Raw genomic sequence first — 18,734 nt, 5'->3', positions numbered from 1 at the left:
AAATGAAAGAATATAGGGTCCAAAATCTGTTGAACATTTGTTCAGCTAGTTAAGTTTCAACATTAATCATATACATTAATAGTATCTTTATGTAAGGATATGTGAAGGGTGTTTTTCTTTATAAGAAAATTAGTTTAATCAGGTGAGCTGATACTTATGATTATGCATATATCTATGATAAAATTGAAAGTAATTGTGGATGTTCTTTAGAGAACGTGTTTTGATTTTGACTTAGCATTGGGAAGCTAACAACACTATAATTTTTATCAAAAAACTAGACCCTGCCTGTTTTCTAAAAAACACTTTAAATTCTTTTAAAATAAAAGCATACTATTTAAAATTGTATAATTAAAAATAATAAATGAATAAAACCACTTAAAAAGAATAAACAGTGTGAATAACAAAAAACCTCTGGCTCACCCAACTTCTGTTTCTGGAAGATTTATATCACCAGTTCCACTTCATTTATTTTTGGCTATTTCAAACACTTTCTTATGACTCTGTGGAGGAGTGATTAGTTTAGTACCCAAATAAAGGATAACATTTTAAAATGTCTTTTAAATGTGATTTTTTGGTGATAGGATCAATAGCAAATAGAATTAAGATAAGTCAATCAATCTAGGCATATTTTATGATGGAACTTTGTAATGTTTACAAATGAAGCCATTCACTGAAGAATAGTAAAAGAAAATTGAAGTGAATGGGCAAACGAACAAAGTGTCAAAGCAAATAATTGTCTAATTGTCCATATTACTTTAGTGATTATACCAGAAGTGCCTTTTAAAAGATTAACTGTATTATGTGCTCATTGTGTTAACTGCACAGTAATTTATTTGTTTTAATATTGTTTGAAAGAAAATAAACATCTTTCACATAAACCATAGTGTACAAGTTATTTTTTAATTTTAAAATATAAATATGAGGCATTCTTTTTCAAAAACTGCTTTTCCTTACAGAAAAAAAAATCTTAGCACATCTATTTGTCCATTACTCGTGTCAGTTTTTTCTTCATAAGTTTAGTGACAGGCTGGTATTCCAGCTGCTTAGTTCAACACCATATTTCTCTAATGTATTTTGCTGTACATAAAGGGGACCACAAAGTAATCCCTAAGCCATGGATAGTCAAGAAGTTAAAAGTTCCAAACAAAAAATGACATAGTTTGCCACTTAATCAGATAATTTTATTTTCTTTAATAGACTTCAATTTTTAGAACAGTTTTAGGTTCTCAGCAAAATTGAGCAGGAAGTACAAGATAGAGTCATTTGATTTTGAAACAATATGCTATTAGGCTAGATCATGATTTCATTTGTCAAACTAGATTTTTTCTTACAGAAATAGCACTGAAGTCCTATTGCAAATATCTTTATCTTTGTCAATCACCTAAATTAATACTGTAGATCATAAAACAGGTTAGACATATAACCAAGAACTCCAGCCAATTAGTCAGATGGTATTGTCTGAAACACTCCTTACTGGCCTTATATATTGAATTTTGCCATACCTAGATGCTGTGGAGGAACTAGAAATGAGAGCAATAAAATTAGGATTGGCAGCTGTACAACCCTACGACTTTTCTGGTTAGCAATGACATACACCATTCTTCTCCCACACCCATACCTAGCACTCAACGGACTGTTCTCCTCTCTCTCAGGCAATCATATTAATCAGTTAAATATCTACTTTTGATAAGTAGACTGAATTAAATACTACTGTGACTAGGAAAAATAATCAGATGCTACGTAGGAGTGGGAAAAATATATTCCAAATAGCTAGTTAAAGTGCAGTATATTGTAAGGGCCATTAAAGTGATTCCAATAAAGTGTTTCGAGAGTTTAACAGAAGGAAAGATAATTTCCATGTAGGGTACTGAGGATGTGTTCTTTTTTTTTTTTTTTTTAATACTTTAAGTTCTAGGGTACATGTGCACAACATGCAGGTTTGTTACATATGTATACATGTGACATGTTGGTGTGCTGCACCCATTAACTCGTCATTTACATTAGGTATATCTCCTAATGCTATCCCTCCCCTCTCCCCGCTCCCCACAACAGGCCCTGGTGTGTGATGTTCCCCTTCCTGTGTCCAAGTGATCTCATTGTTCAATTCCCACCTATGAGTGAGAACATGTGGTGTTTCGTTTTCTGTTCTTGCGATAGTTTGCTGAGAATGATGGTTTCCAGCTGCATCCATGTCCCTACAAAGGACACGAACTCATCCTTTTTTATGGCTGCATAGTATTCCATGGTGTATATGTGCCACATTTTCTTAATCCAGTCTGTCACTGATGGACATTTGGGTTGATTCCAAGTCTTTGCTATTGTGAATAGTGTTGCAAAAAGGAGGTATTACTTGAAGCAAAGCCTTTAAGGTAGCAATGAAAACTGAGGAGAAGGATACTTAAAGAAAATAAATTGTGTGAGGAAAGACTTAGAGATCAGAAAGAGTAAGGCATGTCTGAGAAATAGTAAATAGCCCTGTAATTTAATGGCATGAGTTGTAATGTCTTCTTTTTCATTTCTGAGTTTATTTGAATTTTCTCTTTTTTTTCTTAGTCTAGCTAATGTTTTGTCAATTTTGTTTATCTTTTCAAAAAACCAACTTCTTGTTTCATTGATCTTTTGTATTTTTTTGGTTCTCTATTTCATTTATTTCTGATCTGAATTTTATTATTTCTTTCTTTCTGCTAATTTTAAGTTTTATTTGTTGTTGCTTTTCTAGTTCCTTCAGGTGCATCATTGGGTTATTTATTTGAGATTTAAAGGGACAGATAGACCCTAATATAATAATAGTTGGGGACTTCAATTCTTTACTCATAGCATCGGACCGATCATCTAGACAAAAAATCAACAAGAAACATTGGATTTAAGCTGCACTTTAGAGCAAATGGTCTTAATAGACATATACACAACATGTCATTCAACAGCTGCAGAATGTATATTCTTCTCATCAGCATATAGAACATTCTCCAGGTAGACCATATGTTAGGCCACAAAACAAGTCTCAATTGTGAAAAAATCATACCAAATCTCTTTACAGCCCATAATGGAACAAAACTAGAAATCAGTAACAAAAAAACCCTTGGAAACTGTACAAATACATGGAAATTAAACAGCATCCTCCTGAATGACCTATGGGTTAATGAAGAAATTAAGAAGGATATTTAAACATTTCTTGAAACCAATGAAAATAGAAACACAACATACCAAAATCTGTGAGATACAACAAAAGTAGTACCAAGAGGGAAATTTATAAGCAGAAATGCCTACATCAAAAAAGCCTCCTATTTTTGGAGGAAAGGGATGAGTACAGGAGAGTGGTTCATTTACCTAGAAAGATCCATGTGAATCAAATTATAAGAGGCCTTAAACACCAGCTGAAGGGCACTAAGGTGCATGAATTACTTATGTGCCAGGGACTATATTAGATTTACATACATGGCATCATTTCATCTTTGCAAAAAAAAAAAAAAAAGGTTAAATGGCATTAGACCAATTTGCACATCCTTTGCTCAGAATCACAGAGCTTTGTAAGGCAGAATCAGACTGAACTCGGCTGGCCTGGCTATAAAGTCCACATATTCCACACCACCACCATGCTCCTGTCAGACCAGATTCTGCAGGCCACGGAGATCAGTGGCCATCAAATTCTATCAGTCTTACCCAGAAATGTCTGACTCTGATCCATCTCTGAGGCTTGTCATCTTTCATCCAGTCTTCTGCAATAGCTTCCTCTTGGACTTCAGGTTTTTCATTGTTCCTCCCTTTACCCACGTTTTCCATGCTGCCTGACTTACCTTTCTGATCTTCAGGGGAGCAGCACTGTAAGTAGGGTAAACTGCTAATTGGTACCCAAGGCCCTTCACACCCAGGAACAACCTGTTTTTTCATTCTCACATTGTAGGACTCAACTCCACCTATACTCCAGGCACACCAACCTTTTCACCACTGTGACAATATCATCCCTTCCATATAAGACACATCGGAGCTGGCAGAAAGGAGTGGAGGAATGAGGTGGAAGGGAAGTGAGGAATATTTTGGACTCTGAACCTTTGTTCTTTGTCTCCTCTGTTCGATGCCCTTGTTCTGTCTGCTCATATAGAGATATAAGTCCTGCCCCGTTGTCCCCTCTGTGAAACATTCACTAACCATCCCCAGTAAGAATTCTTTGCTCCCACTTGTGTGTTCTCCTATTTGAACTTACAGGCAGTTACCTGCCTCTCTCCCTTCTAGATAGTATTCTTAAATGCAAACACTGTCTTTTCCATCCTTGTGTAACCAGTATCTAACTAGTGTCTATCACAGGGTCAATACTCACAGGGTAGACATGGCATAGGCATATTTCTTGTTGCAAGGGTGGGTGACAGCCATCAGCGGGGGCAGCCACAGGTCATACATAGTGCAAATACTTGCACTATGCTAAATAGAGTATCATTTACTGAGAAGTTGGGATGACCTCAACAGCCTCCTCATAAGCTCTTAGACTTGACTTTCTCCCTCTACTTTTTCCCACTCATTCTAAGTGTTAGCTGTCTTACAAAAGTTCTTACCCACTAGTCTTTATTTCCGTCTCTAACTTCACTCCAATGTCTCTGTTTTAAGTATCTTAACAAATTAGGTTTGATTTTTAATTGATTTTGAATTTCAATTCTTTTAATCTCATATATATTCATAAATATTATAGGCTGGTCCCTAAGGGGTTGTTCAGGAGAATCATTAACCATTGTTAAATAAAAACCTGTTGCAATTTGCTTTTCTGTATGGCTCTCTCTCCAGTCAACAAGAAAACATGTGCTGCTGCCTCATTGAGCTCTTTCGGTGGGTTTCCCACAGCAGAGCTTTGCTGTGCACTGTATTCCTCTCTTTCTCAGAGCATCATGCTCTTGGGAAGATGTGGGGGTCTGAGACGGGAATGGTCAGGCATAGCCCCTGCATTGTACCGGCTATCCTTCCCTTCTGCTCAGTCTCATCCACTCATAACTCAGGCCAGCCTCATTTGAGGAACTTCAGTCCATCAGTCACCTCTGAAAGTGTCTGAGCTCCAATATTACCTGAATTCAGAAGGTAGATGACCCATCCTCAGTTCAATGGTGATCGTTAACACTCCATATTTACTTCAAACTGTTGCCCACAAGGGACATAACATCATTAAACCCAACATAAAATTAACAGCCCTCAAGTGCATAGAACATATCTCCCTTGAAGGACACACTTTGTCTCCTAAAAGAATTAAGATTATCATCACTTTCCTTTTCCCTAAGGCCAAAAGACAACTCTGTTTCTAAAATACATAGGCTAATGCCAAAACTGGATCCCTAACTTTTCTGCTATTGCTCCTCCCTGAGTAGACTATCCTAAAACCCCTTAATTGGGCTTTTGAGTCTGCATTTCAAAGCCTCAAGTTCTCTCTATCCTCTTCCCTCACTGCTAGATGCCCCAATTACTCATTAACCTTTCCCTTTTTATACACGAAAGGGATGGATATACTTCAGGTGTCCTCAGCCAAATCACAGCTCTCTTCTTCACCGCCAAAACTGCTGCAAGACTACAAAGCATACAACCTTAGGTTCACATTTCATAATTTAAAAAATACAAGCCTTCAAATAGAAATTCACCCCAAAAGGAAACATTAAATTGGAGGTCTTTCAAGAGCCCCTAGAAGCAGATGATGACATGAGGAAGACTGCTTTCCCAAGAACAACTGCATGATGCCATCAGGTGGCTGACTTCTACCCAAGACACCAGAACAAGATCTCCCTATTTTTAATTCCCTCCGTATTCTCCCTTTGTGTCCTTCTTATTGTCCTTATTATCCTTTTGCACTCATAAGTACAAAAGATTTCTGAGGCAAGTCTGTTCTTTTCCTTTTTGCCCTCCCTACCATTTCTTTCTTCTCTATTTCCCATTCACCTACCTTCAGAAAGAATGCTCAAAACTTATGGATGGCTTGTATTGAAGAGATTACCCAATCTTAAAATGTTTCTTAAAATCATTGCCTTTATTCATCCTTTTCTTTCTCGGACCAACCATCTGATGTAGTTTGGATCTGTGTTCTCACCAAATCTCATGTTGCATTGTAGTCCCCAGTGTTGGAGGTGGGACCTGGTGGGAGGTGGTTGGATCATGGGGACGGACTTCTTGTGAATGGTTTAGCACAACGCTGTTGATGCTGTTCTTGTAATAGTGAATGAATTCTCGTTTTTGAGATCTGGTTTTTAAAAAATGTGCAGCATCTGTGCCCTCACTCTCTCTTGCTCCTGCTCCTGCCATGTGAGACGTTTCCTTTTTTACCTTTCACCATGATTGGAAGCCTCCTGAGGCCTCCCCAGAAGCAGAAGCCACTATGCTTCCTGTATAGCTTGCAGAACCATGAGCCAATTAAACGTTTTTTCTTTATAAATTGCCCAGGCTCAGTTATTTCTTTATAGAAGTGCAAGACTTTACTAATATATCATCTTCCCCCAAATTATTCTTATCATTTTAAAAATCTGCATAGTTATTGATTTAGCTGTTTTCCTCTGCACAATGTTAGGAAATTCTTCCTATATTTCGCATCAATCACACAAGTATCCAAATAGAATCTGAACCACTTTCATAAAAAGTCATTTTTATTTCTCTCACAATTTTATAGACAGCAATGTTCTAGATTCTAGTTTCTGGCTTTATAGGATTTATTGTGTCAACTCTGATGACAGTACTTGTAACTATTAGTCATTTTCCCACAGAAAATACAATGTTATATGAAATAAGTTTACCATGGGGAATTGCCATGCAGAGACTAAAGATTTACATATGGAAAAGTACCAATCAAGATATTCCCCTTATAGCCATACTGTTTCCTCAACCTAGTATAGTGGAAGAGAATTGCTCCCACTTCACTTGGTTAGCCATAGAAGACAACTATTTCATTTATGGAAGAGGAAACTACTGGTATCTCCTAGAACACTGGACAGGCTGGTGTTATCTAGCCAATCTTGTCAACCCCTACCATATATATAGCTCAACTACCTTCTTAAACTATTTAAATTCTTCTCTGTCCCTTTTAATGTCCATCATTGGTCTTGATGGTGCACTAGTAACGGTGCCTCCTGAAAATGTAGAAGTCGGCACCAAAATATTACTGCATTCTTCCTTTCATTGTTAGAGCTCAGGGACCCTTGAAAATGAAGCTGAGATAGTAGGAAATCTCCAGAACTTAAAGCTGCATTTGATCACATTTAGGCCACTTTTTTGCCTGGAGCAGCTGCAGTATGGGATACTCAGAGTGAAGAGAAACTCTCACATGTTCCAAGATGTAATATGGGAGATGACCATCACTGCAAACAACCGAATAAAGAACTTTACTCTTTCCACCCCAGAATTTCAAAAGACTCAATACACAGAGTTCCACAACTGACTGGCACTCAATATGACCTTGGCATCTAGAGGTGAGACATGTTTTCTTTGGAAGCAGTTGCTGCATGATTGTTATCTAAAATATCTCTGACATCTACATCATAAACTAGAATATTTAGTTGCTAATGAGGAAATGCGTGCCTCTGCCACCACAATCCTAACTCAATCGAAAAAGGACCTCATCACATGAATTTCCTGGAATCCACTAGATTGGTTGCTTCCTGGCCTCAAGTCTTGGTTTTACTCCTTAACACACCTCTCATAGTTATTTTTCTGCTTTTGCTTATAAGTATCCCCCTGATTAAATGCCTCGTCTCCAGAGCCCTTCTCAGTTCCAGATCACCATCAGAGCATAATACAGGCATACCTCAGGGATATTGTGGGTTTGGTTCCAGACCACCTCAACAAAGCAAATATTGCAATCAAGCAAGTCATAATTTTTTGTTTGGTTTCCCAGTACATAGGAAAGTTTTGTTTATACTCTACTGTATTTTATTATGTGTGCAATAGCATTGTGTCTAAAAAAACCCTAATGTACACACCTTAAAAATACTTTATTGCTAAAAAATGCTAATGGTCATCTGAGACTTCAACAAATTGTATCTTTTTGCTGGTGGAGGGTCTTGCCTCAATATTGATGGCTGCTGACTTGATCAGAGTGGTAGTTGCTGAAGTTTGGGGTGGCTGTGGCAATTTCTTAAAATACAATAACAATGAAGTTGGCTGCATCGATGGACTCTTTCACAAAAGATTTCTCTATAGCATGTGAAGCTTTTTGTAGCATTTTACCCACAGTAGAACTTCTTTCAAAATTGGAGTCAATCCTGTCAAACCTGGTAGTTGCTTTACCCATTAAGTTTCAAAAATGTTCATAGCAACTTCTCATCCAATCAAGTTTCATCATGAGGTTAGAGCAATTCAGTCACATCTTCAGGCTCAACTTCTAATTCTAGTTATCTTGCTATTTCTACCACATGTGCGTTACTATCTCCACTGAAATCTTAAACCACTCAAAATTATCCATGAGGGTTGGAATCAACTTCTTCTAAACCCCTGTTAATGATGATATTTTGACCTAACCCCATGAATCAGGAATAGTCTGTGAATGCATCTGATCCTGGGGTTTTTCTTCTTTTTTTTTTTCCAGTTGGTAGGCTATTTATTACTGATTCAGTTTCACACTTCATTACTGGGCTGTCCAGGGATTCAATTTCTTCCTGGTTCAGTCTTTGGAGAGTGTTTGTGTCCAGGAATTTGTCCATTTCTTCTAGATCTTCTAGTTTATGTCCACAAAGGTGTTTATAATATTCTCTGATGATTGTGTGTATTTCTGTGGGGTCAGTGGTAATATCTCCCTTGTTGTTTCTAATTGTGTTAATTTTGATATTCTCTCTTTTCTTCTTTATTAGTCTAGCTAGTAGTTTATCTATTTTATTAATTTTTTCAAAAAAGCAGCTCCTGGATTCTTTTTTTTTTGTTTTTTTGTTTTTTTTTTCTTTTTTTTTTGAAATGGAGTTTTGCTCTTGTTGCCCAGGCTGGAGTGCAATGGCACTATCTAAGCTCACCACAACTTCCACCTCCCAGGTTCAAGAGATTCTCCTGCCTCAGCCTCCTGAGTAGCTAGGATTACAGGCATTTGCCACCATGCCCAGGTAATTTTTGTATTTTTAGTAGAGACGAAGTTTCTTCACGTTGGTCAGGCTGGTCTTGAACTCCCGACCTCAGGTGATCTGCCCTCCCAAAGTGGCCTCCCAAAGTGCTGAGATTACAGGTGTTAGCCACCGTGCCCTACCTCATTGATTTTTTAAATGGTTTTTGTATTTCAATCTCCTTCAGTTAATGTCTGATTTTAGTTGTTTCTTGTCTTCTAGTTTTGAGGTTGGGTTTCTCTTGGTTCTTTAGCTCTTTTATTAAGTTGGTAAAAATGTGATTGCAGTTTTTGCATTGTTGGAATTTGCTGTTTGATGTCGGAATACATTCTTAAATAAATGTGGTTATGTTGTACATTGTTTTAATGCACATTTCTTGTTTTTTTTTTTTTTGCTAATGACTTATCACTTGCTGTTTATTTTATGTTTATTTTAGACTCTGGAAATGATGTTAGACAAAAAGTAAATTCTAGCTATTTTCTTATTCGAGTTCAAAATGGGTCATAAAGCAGCAGAGACAACTTGCAACATCAACAGTGCATGTCGGCTAGGAACTGCTAGTGAATGTACAGGACAGTGGTGGTTCAAGAGGTTTTGCAAAGGAGACAAGAGCCTTGAAAATGAAGAGTGTAGTGAACTGATATTGGAATTTGACAATGACCAATTGAGAGCAATTATTGAAGCTGATCCTCTCATAACTACATGAGAAGTTGCCAAAGAACTCAACATCAACCACTCTATGGTCATTTGGCATTTGAAGCAAATTGGGACAGTGAAAAAGCTCAATAAGTGGGCGCCTCATGAGCTGACTGAAAATGTTTAAAAAGTCATCATTTTAAGTGTCATCTTCTCTTATTCTATGCAACAACAATGAACCACTTCTCAATCGGATTGTGATGTACGATGAAAAGTGGATTTTATGCCACAACCAGAGACAACCAACTCAGTGGTTGGACCAAGAAGAAGCTCCAAAGCACTTCCCAAAGCTGAACTTGCACCAAAAAAAGATCATGGTCACTGTTTGGTGGTCTGCTGCCAATCTGATCCACTACTATTCAGCTTTCTGAATCCCAGTGAAACCATTACATCTGAGAAGTATGTTCAGCAAATCAATGAGATGCACTAAAAACTGCAGTGCCTGCAACTGGCATTGGTCAACATAAAGGGCCCAAATCTTCTCCATGGCAATGCCTGATCACACATCACACAACCAAGGCTTCAAAAGTCGAACAAATTGGGCTATGAAGTTTTACGTCATCCACCATATTCACATGACCTCTCACCAACTAACTACCACTTCTTTAAGCATCATCCCCAAGACTCATAATTATCAGTCTCCGAGGTCAAAATGAAAGAAAAAATGGTAAAGACAGCTAGAGAGAAAGGCCAGGTTTTCTACAAAGGGAAGCCCATCATATTAACAGCCATCCTCTCAGCAGAAACCCTACAAACCAGAAGAGATTGGGGGCAAATAATCAAAATTCTTAAATAAAGAAATTATAATCCAGAATTTCATATCTGGCTAAACTAAACCTCATAAGTGAAGGAGAAATAAGACCCTTTCAGACAAGCAAATACTGTGGGAATTCATTACCACCAGACCTGCCTTATAAGAGTTCCAGAAGGAAGCACTAAATATGGAAAGGAGAGACTGTTACCAGCCAGTACAAACAAAAAAACACTGAGGCACACAGACCAGTGATACTGTAAAGCAACCACGTAAACAAGTCTATGAAATAACCTGCTAACATCATGACAGGATCAAATCCACACATAACAATACTAACCTTGAAAGTAAATGGGTTAAGTGCCCCAGTTAAAAGGCACAGAGGGGCAAGCTGGATAAATAACCAAGACTCATTGGTATGCTGTTTTCAAGAGACCCATCTCATGTGCAATGACACACACAGGGTCAAAATAAAAGATGGAGAAAAATCCACCAAGTAAATGGAAAACAACAACCAAAAAAAGAGCAGGGATTGCAATCTTAATTTCAGACAAAACAGACTTTCAACCAACAAAGATTTTAAAAAACCAAAGAAGGGCATTACATAATGATAAAAGGTTCAATTCAGCAGGAAGACCTAACTATACTAAACATATATGCACCCAACACAGGAGCACCCAGATTCATAAAGGAAGTTCTTAGAGACCTTCAAAAAGACTTAGACTCCTACACAACAATAATGAGAGACTTTAACACTCCATTGATGATATTAGACAGATCATTGAGACAGAAAATTAACAAAGATATTCAGGGTCTGAATTTAGCACTGGATCAGATGAACCTGATAGACACCTACAGAACTCTTCACCCAGAAAAAACAGAATATACATTCTCATTGCCACATGACATATATTTTAAGATAATCAGAAATAAAACAAACCTAAGCAAATGCAAAAGAACTAAAATCATAATCTCTTGGACTACAGTGCAACGAAATTAGAAATCAAGACTAACGGCAGGGTGTGGTGGCTCACACATGTAATCCCAGCACTTTGAGAGGTCAAAGTGGGTGGATCACCTGAGGTCGGGAGTTCAAGACCAGCCTGGCCAACAAGGCAAAACCCCGTCTCTACAAAAAACACAAAAATTAGCTGGGCATGGTGGCACGTGCCTGTAGTGCCAGCTACTCAGAAGACTGAGGCATGAGGATTGCTTGAACCCAGGAGGCGGAGTTGCAGTCAGCCGAGATCTTGCCACTGCACTCTAGCCTGGGTGACAGAGTAAGACTCCTTCTCGAATAAATAAATAAATAAATAAATAAATAAATAAATAAAAATCAAGACTACGAAATCTACTCAAACATACAATTGCACAGAAATTGAATAACCTGCTCCTGAATGGCTTTTGGGTAAATAATGATATTAAGGCAGAAATAAAGAAAATGAGAACAAAGATACAACCTACTGGAATCTCTGGGGCAAAGGTAAGGCAGTTTTAAGAGTGAAATTTATAGCACTAAACACCCACATCAGAGAGAAAGGTCTCAAGTTAACAACCTAACATTACAACTATTAGGTTGGTGCAAATGTAATTATGGTTTTGGACCGTGAATTTTAAATCATTATAACTAGGCTCAAACATATCTTTATTATTATGTAATGCCATTCTTCATCTTTTTTTATTGTTTTCAGCTTAAAGTCTGCTTTATCTGAAATTAGAATATGAAACCCTATATTTTTTCCTTTTGTTTGGTAGATTTCTATTTGTTTGTTTTCTGTTTGCTTGGTAGATTTTTCTCCATCTATTTACTTTGAAACTATGACTGTCATTGCATGTGAAATAGGTCTCTTGAAGACAGCATATGATGGGGTCTTGCTTCTTTATCCAAGTTGCCACTCTGTGCCTTTTAAGTGGGACATTTGGCCCATTTACATTCAAGGTTAATATTGATGTGTGCAGATTTGATCCTGTCATTGTGTTGTTAGCTGGTTGTTATGTATACTTGAAAGTGTAATTGCTTTATAGTGTCAATGGTCCATGTATTTGTGTTTTTGTGGTGGCTGGTAATGATCTTTTGTTTCTATGTTTAATACTCCCTTAAGGATCTTTCATAAAGTAGGTCTAGTGGTAACAAATTCCCTTAGCATTGGCTTGTCTTTTAAGATCTTATTTTCTCTTTGCTTATTGAGTTTAGTTTGGCTGGATACAAAATTATTAGTTAGAATTTCTTTTCTTTAAGAATGCTGAATATAGGCCCCCATCTCTTCTGGTCGTAGGGTTTCTGCTGAAAAGTCTGCTGTTAGCCTGATGATATTTCCTTTTTAGGTGACCTGCCCCTTCTCTCCAGCTGCCTTCAACATTTTTTCCTTCACATTGACCTTGGAGAATCTGATGACTCTGTGTTTTGGAGATGGTCATCTTATACAGTATCTTTCAGGGGTTCTCTGCATTTCTCATATTTGAATGTTCTTTCTAGTGAGGTTGGAGACATTTTTGTGGTCAGTATTCTCAAATATGTTTTTCAAGTTGCTTGATCTTTCTCTCTCTTTCAGGGATGCCAATTAAGTTGTAGTTTAGTTCTCTTTATATAATCCCATATTTCTCAGTGGCTTTGTTTATTCTTTTTTCTTTATTTTTGTCTGACTGAGTTGATTCAATGAAACAATCTTTGAACTATGAGAGTCTTTCCTCACCTTGGTCTATTCTGCTGCTAATACTTGCAATTTTATTATTATATTATTTTAGTGAGTTTTTCAGCTCCATCAGATTGGTTTGGTTCTTTCTTAAAATGGTTATTTTGTCTTTCATCTCTTGTATGATTTTATTTCAACTTTCTCCTGAATCTCAATGATCTTCATCTCTATCCAGATTCCAAATTCTATGTCTCTCATTTTAGCCATTTCAGCCTGGTTAAGAAACATTGCTGAGGAGTTAGTACTATCATTTGGAAGAAGACACTCTGACTTTTTGAGTTGCCAGAGTTCTTGCACTGGTTGTTTCTCAGGCCAGGAACACAGTGGCCTGATGTTCCTTTAATCTTTAAAGTTGCTGTCTTTTGGATGGGGTTTTTTGCTTTTATATTCTTTGATACCATAAGGGTTTGACTGTGGTATAAGTTGGGTTTAGTTGACTGGTTTTCTTTCTGGAAGATTTCAGGGGACCAAAGCTCAGCTAAGTACTCTTGAGCTGCTTGCTGTAATCCTGGACGTCTAGTACCAGGCCCATAGGTTTATTCTCTGGCACCTTGAGGTTAAGCACCTACTGCACCTTAGGGGTTAAGGTGCTCCCAGTCTGCCGGTAACAATACTCTGATGAGGAGTGCCAACCAAAGCACTTCGTCAGGGTGGTGGCAGTGGAGTCAATGCTTGCACATGCATGTCAGGAACAGCTATCAGTGGTGTCCAGACAAAACTATTAAACCCAACTATAGCTATGCAAATTATTAATGAATGCAAATTACCAAATATGTAAATTTTGACATCAAAATAATGAAATGTGGGTGGGAGGGAGTGAAAGTGTAGAGTTTTTATATGCAATTAAAGACAAGTTTTATCAGATTAAAGTAAACTGTTTTAAGGATAAGCTATATTATGTAAGCCTCATGGTAATCACAAAGCAAACATTTATAGTAGTTACACACAATATAAAAAGAAAGGATAAAAAGTATACAACCATACAAAGCCACCAAACCACAAAGGAAGATAGTAAGAGAGAAAGAAGGAAGCAAAAGACCTATAATACAATCAGAAGAGAAATTACAAAATGGCAGTGGTAAGCACTTACTTGTCCATAATGACTTTCAATGTAAATGGATTATACTGTCCAATAAAATACATGGAGCAGCTGAATAGATTTAAAAAAAACAAGATCTAATCATAAGCTGCATACAAGAGACTCACTTTAGTAATAAGGACACACACAGACTGAAAGTGAAGGGATGGAAAAGATATTCCATGCAAATAGAAACGAAAAGAGAGCTGGGGTAGCTATACTTAGACAAAATAGATTTAAGTTAAATACTACAAAAAGAGAAAAAGAAGGCCATTACATAACAAAGAATTTAAATCACCACAAAGACATAACAATTGTAAATATACACCTACCTAAGATCAGAGCACCTAAATACACAAAGCAATTACTAAACGATCTAAAGGAAAAAATAGAATTTAATAATATTACAGTAGGGGCTCTCCATATTCCACTTGCAATAATGGACAGATCGTCTAGAGAGAAAATCCATAAAGAAACCATGGACTTGAATTACACTTTAAATAGACCAAATAGAAATACACACAACACTGTATCCAATAGCAACAAAATAGACATCCTTCTTAAGTGCACATAGAACATTCTCCAGGATAGCCCATATGTTAATGCACAAAACAAATCTTAACAAATTTAAGAGAATTGAAATCATATTAAGAATCTTTTGAGATCACAATGGCATGAAATCAGAAATCAATAACCTCCAGGATTACAGATATCTTGGAAAATGCACAAATGTGTGGAAATGAAACAACATTCTCCTAAACAACCAATAGGTTAAAGAAGAAAGCAAATAGAAGATACAAAATTACCATGAGACAAACGAAAATGTTAAGACAATATATCAAAACTTATGGGAGACAGCAAAAGCAATCTTAAGAGGGAAATTCATAGCAATGAACATCTATATCAAATAAAGTAAGGTTACAAATAATCTAATGTTACCACTCAAGAAACTAGAAATATAAGTATAAACTAAGCCCAATGATAGCAGATGAGAGGAAATAACAAAACTCAGCACAGAAATAAATGAAATAGAGACTAGAAAAACAATAGAAAATGTCAACAAAACTAAGTTGGTGTTTTGAAAAGATAAACAAAGTTGACAAACCCATGGCTAGACTAGGAAAACAAGAGACTACTCAAATAAATAAGATCAGAAATGAAAAGAGGAGACATTACAATATGCATTGCCTATATCTACTATAATAGACATATATACACACACAAATCGATATGTGATACACCACATTATTAAAGGATGAAAATCATATAATGATTTCAATACATGCAGAAACAACATTTGAAAAAACTCAACAATCTTTTGTGATAAAATTCTTAACAAATTGGGTATAGGTATGGAGGGAATGTACCTCAGCACAATAAAGGTTACATATGACAAACCCTTAGCTAACATCATTCTCAATTGTAAAACACTGAAAGCTTTTCCTCTAGTGACAAGACAAGCATGCCTATTCTCACCACTTCTTTTCAATACAGTACTGGAAGTCCCAACTAGAGCAATTAGGCAAGAGGAAAAATTGAAGCCTAATAGGAAATGAAGAAGTGAAAATATCTCTATTTTCTGATGACATGATCTTATATGTAAATCCACCAAAAAACTATTAGAACTGATAAATGAACAGTAAAGTTGCAGAATATAAAATCAACATATAAAAGTCAGCAGCATTTTTACATACTAATAACAAATTAAAATGAAATTAACAAAACAATCCCATTTAAAATAGTAACAAAACACTAAATACTTAGGTGTACATTTAATGAGTAAGCAAAAGTCCTGTACACTGAAAACTATAAAACACATGAAAGAAATTGAAGAAAATACAAGTAAATGGAAAGATACTTCATGTTCACGGATTGGAATAGTTAATATTGTGAACGTGTCTATACTACCTACAGTAATCTACAGATTCATTGTAATCCCTACAAAAATTCCAATGTCACTTTTTTCACATAAATGTAAAAAAAATCCTTAAATTTGTATGAAACCACAAAAGACCCCACATACCTAAAACAATCTTGAGAAAAAAAATCAAAGTTGAAGGCATCATACTCTGTGATTTCAAGACACATTACAATTATAGTAATTTAATCAAAATATCATTGTACCGGCATAAAAATACGGGCATTGACCAATGCGCCAGGATAGAAGGCCCAACACGTATGTTGTCAATTGATTTTTGACAAAGGTGTCAAGAACACACAATGGGGAAAGGGCATCTTCTTCAATAATCAGTGTTGGGAAAACTGGAAATTAGATCCTTATCTCTCACCATGTGCAAAAATCAACTAAAGTGAATTAAGCACTTAAATATGAGACCCGAAACTGTAAAATGACTAGAAGAAAACATAAGGGAAAAGCTTCATGACATTGGTCATTCACATTTAATATTTTGCTATTACAAAAAGATGCTCCAAAAAGCATACTTACACATATTTTTTGTTCACAGGCACATGCATTAATCTAGATACATACTTATATCTAAGAAGTACTGGGTTACAAAATATGTAGATCTTCACCTTTACCAGATACTGCTTAATTTTTCTCAAAAATAGTTACAATAATTACAATTCCACCAGAAATGCAGAGAACTCTCATTTTACTACATCCTTCACTTATTATCAAAAGCTTACATTTTTGTCAATTTACAGAAACCTGCTTCCAAAGACCGAGGAAGCAGGGAGAGTAAAGAGGCTGACCAATCCAGTTTCTCAGAAAGAAACGCTTAATAGACACAAACAGAAGCAACCCTTGCACTTGCTCTCCTGAAAGTATGCTTTATTTAGCAAGATATAAGGGTAAAGGGAAGTGCGACTAGTTAGCTCTCAGACTATTGTGATCACTGGAGACGTTAGATAAGCATCTTTATGAGGGATTATGTATGTATGTTGTGAACATTGTTTAAAGACCTTTGCTGCAGAACACTTTGGTATGCAGTGGGTCAAACATCAGTTCCCAAGATAGTTTTGCTTCAAGTTGGTGTCACTCTTGCCACGAAACAGGCTGTTTTTCTGCACAGTCTAATGGATGTGACATATTATCTTGTCTTAACTTGCATTTTTCGGATGACTACAGAAAGTTTGACTTGCTGTTCATATTTTTTCCATTTCTCTAGTGTGTCATTGTTCTTATTATCTCTTTGCATATTTTAGAAATACTTTATATTTTATAACTACGTTTTCCAAGTTTGTGCTTTAACTTTAATTTTCTTAGTTATGTAGTCAATTTTTAATTAACATTTTTATTTTTAATGTTTTTTGAAACTCTTCCGACCGCCAAAGTTATGAACACATATTTCTATATTTTCTTATCAAAGTATATTTTGCCTTTCATATTTACATATTCACTTCACCTGGAGTTTATTTTTGTGTGTAATGCCAGGTAAAAAATTTTTCCTACGTGGATAGTAAATTATTTTGGCACCACAAGTTCATATTTACAAGGCTACTTGTCTATTTAATCATGCTCAAAACCAGCTCGACCCTTTCATGTCTTTCATCACATCCTTTATTGCTTACCTCTCACCACGCCCTTCTACAGTAGCATTATTTCCTTGTTAAACCAGACCATTCACTGCATTTACTCTTCTTGCAATATGCTAAAACTGTTCCTATTGTCTCTATGAGTCATGTTTTCTGCCTTTTTTCCTTACTAAATTTAAACCTCTGGTGAAAAAGACATTGTCCAATTTATGTTTTCACCTTTAATACCGAGCATTGATGTAGTAGGTTTTCAAATATTCTTGTTTTATTCTGAATTTGTTGGCCCTTATAGATGGGAAACTTCACCTAGTACGAGCTATATATCCATATATTTAGGAACAATCACAACAGTTTTAATGAATAGGAACCAGTCATCTTTTCTGCCCTGGTGGATAGGCTACTACTTAGTGGTCGTCGGTGGATGGCGCTGACCGCGGTTGATCGAAGGAACTGACCCCGTTTGCAAGCGTGGCCTGGGTGTGCTCGCTTCGCAGTAGAAGCTGGGAGTTGGGCCAATTCTGAGCCTAGTGATGCGCCTGTGTATGTGTTCACATCGCCGTCCAGTCTTCTTCACTTCCTACAGATGCCGGGACCCCCAAAACAGCAAGATGTGGACATTCACATTCGAAGACACAGGCTGTCCGTACAGCGAACGTTGTCACCATTCCCAGAGATAGGGCCCCGACCTTCAAGTAGGCGGTGCGGTTGGCGCGCAGTTCTCAGGGGCCTTCTAGAATCTCCCGCCAGCCTCCCCGCTGCCTGGTTACCACACGCTGCCAGGGACACCCAACCTCCCCTCTCGAGGGACCGGGTTGGCCGGCCCACCTTTGTAGGGCTGATTGAAGGCCACATCGACATAACAATTGAAAGGGAAGGACGCGGACACCACCCGGTACCCGCCCCAGGCGTTTCCAGAGTCTCCGGTTAGGTGACCCGTGGGGGTCGCGGTCGCGGACCGGGGACAGAGCAACAGGGCG

This window comes from Chlorocebus sabaeus, chromosome 8 (genome assembly GCF_047675955.1).
Source record: "Chlorocebus sabaeus isolate Y175 chromosome 8, mChlSab1.0.hap1, whole genome shotgun sequence".
Taxonomy (NCBI): Eukaryota; Metazoa; Chordata; class Mammalia; order Primates; family Cercopithecidae; genus Chlorocebus; species Chlorocebus sabaeus.
The sequence above is the reverse complement of the archived record's forward strand: the minus strand, read 5'-3'. Positions refer to the sequence as shown.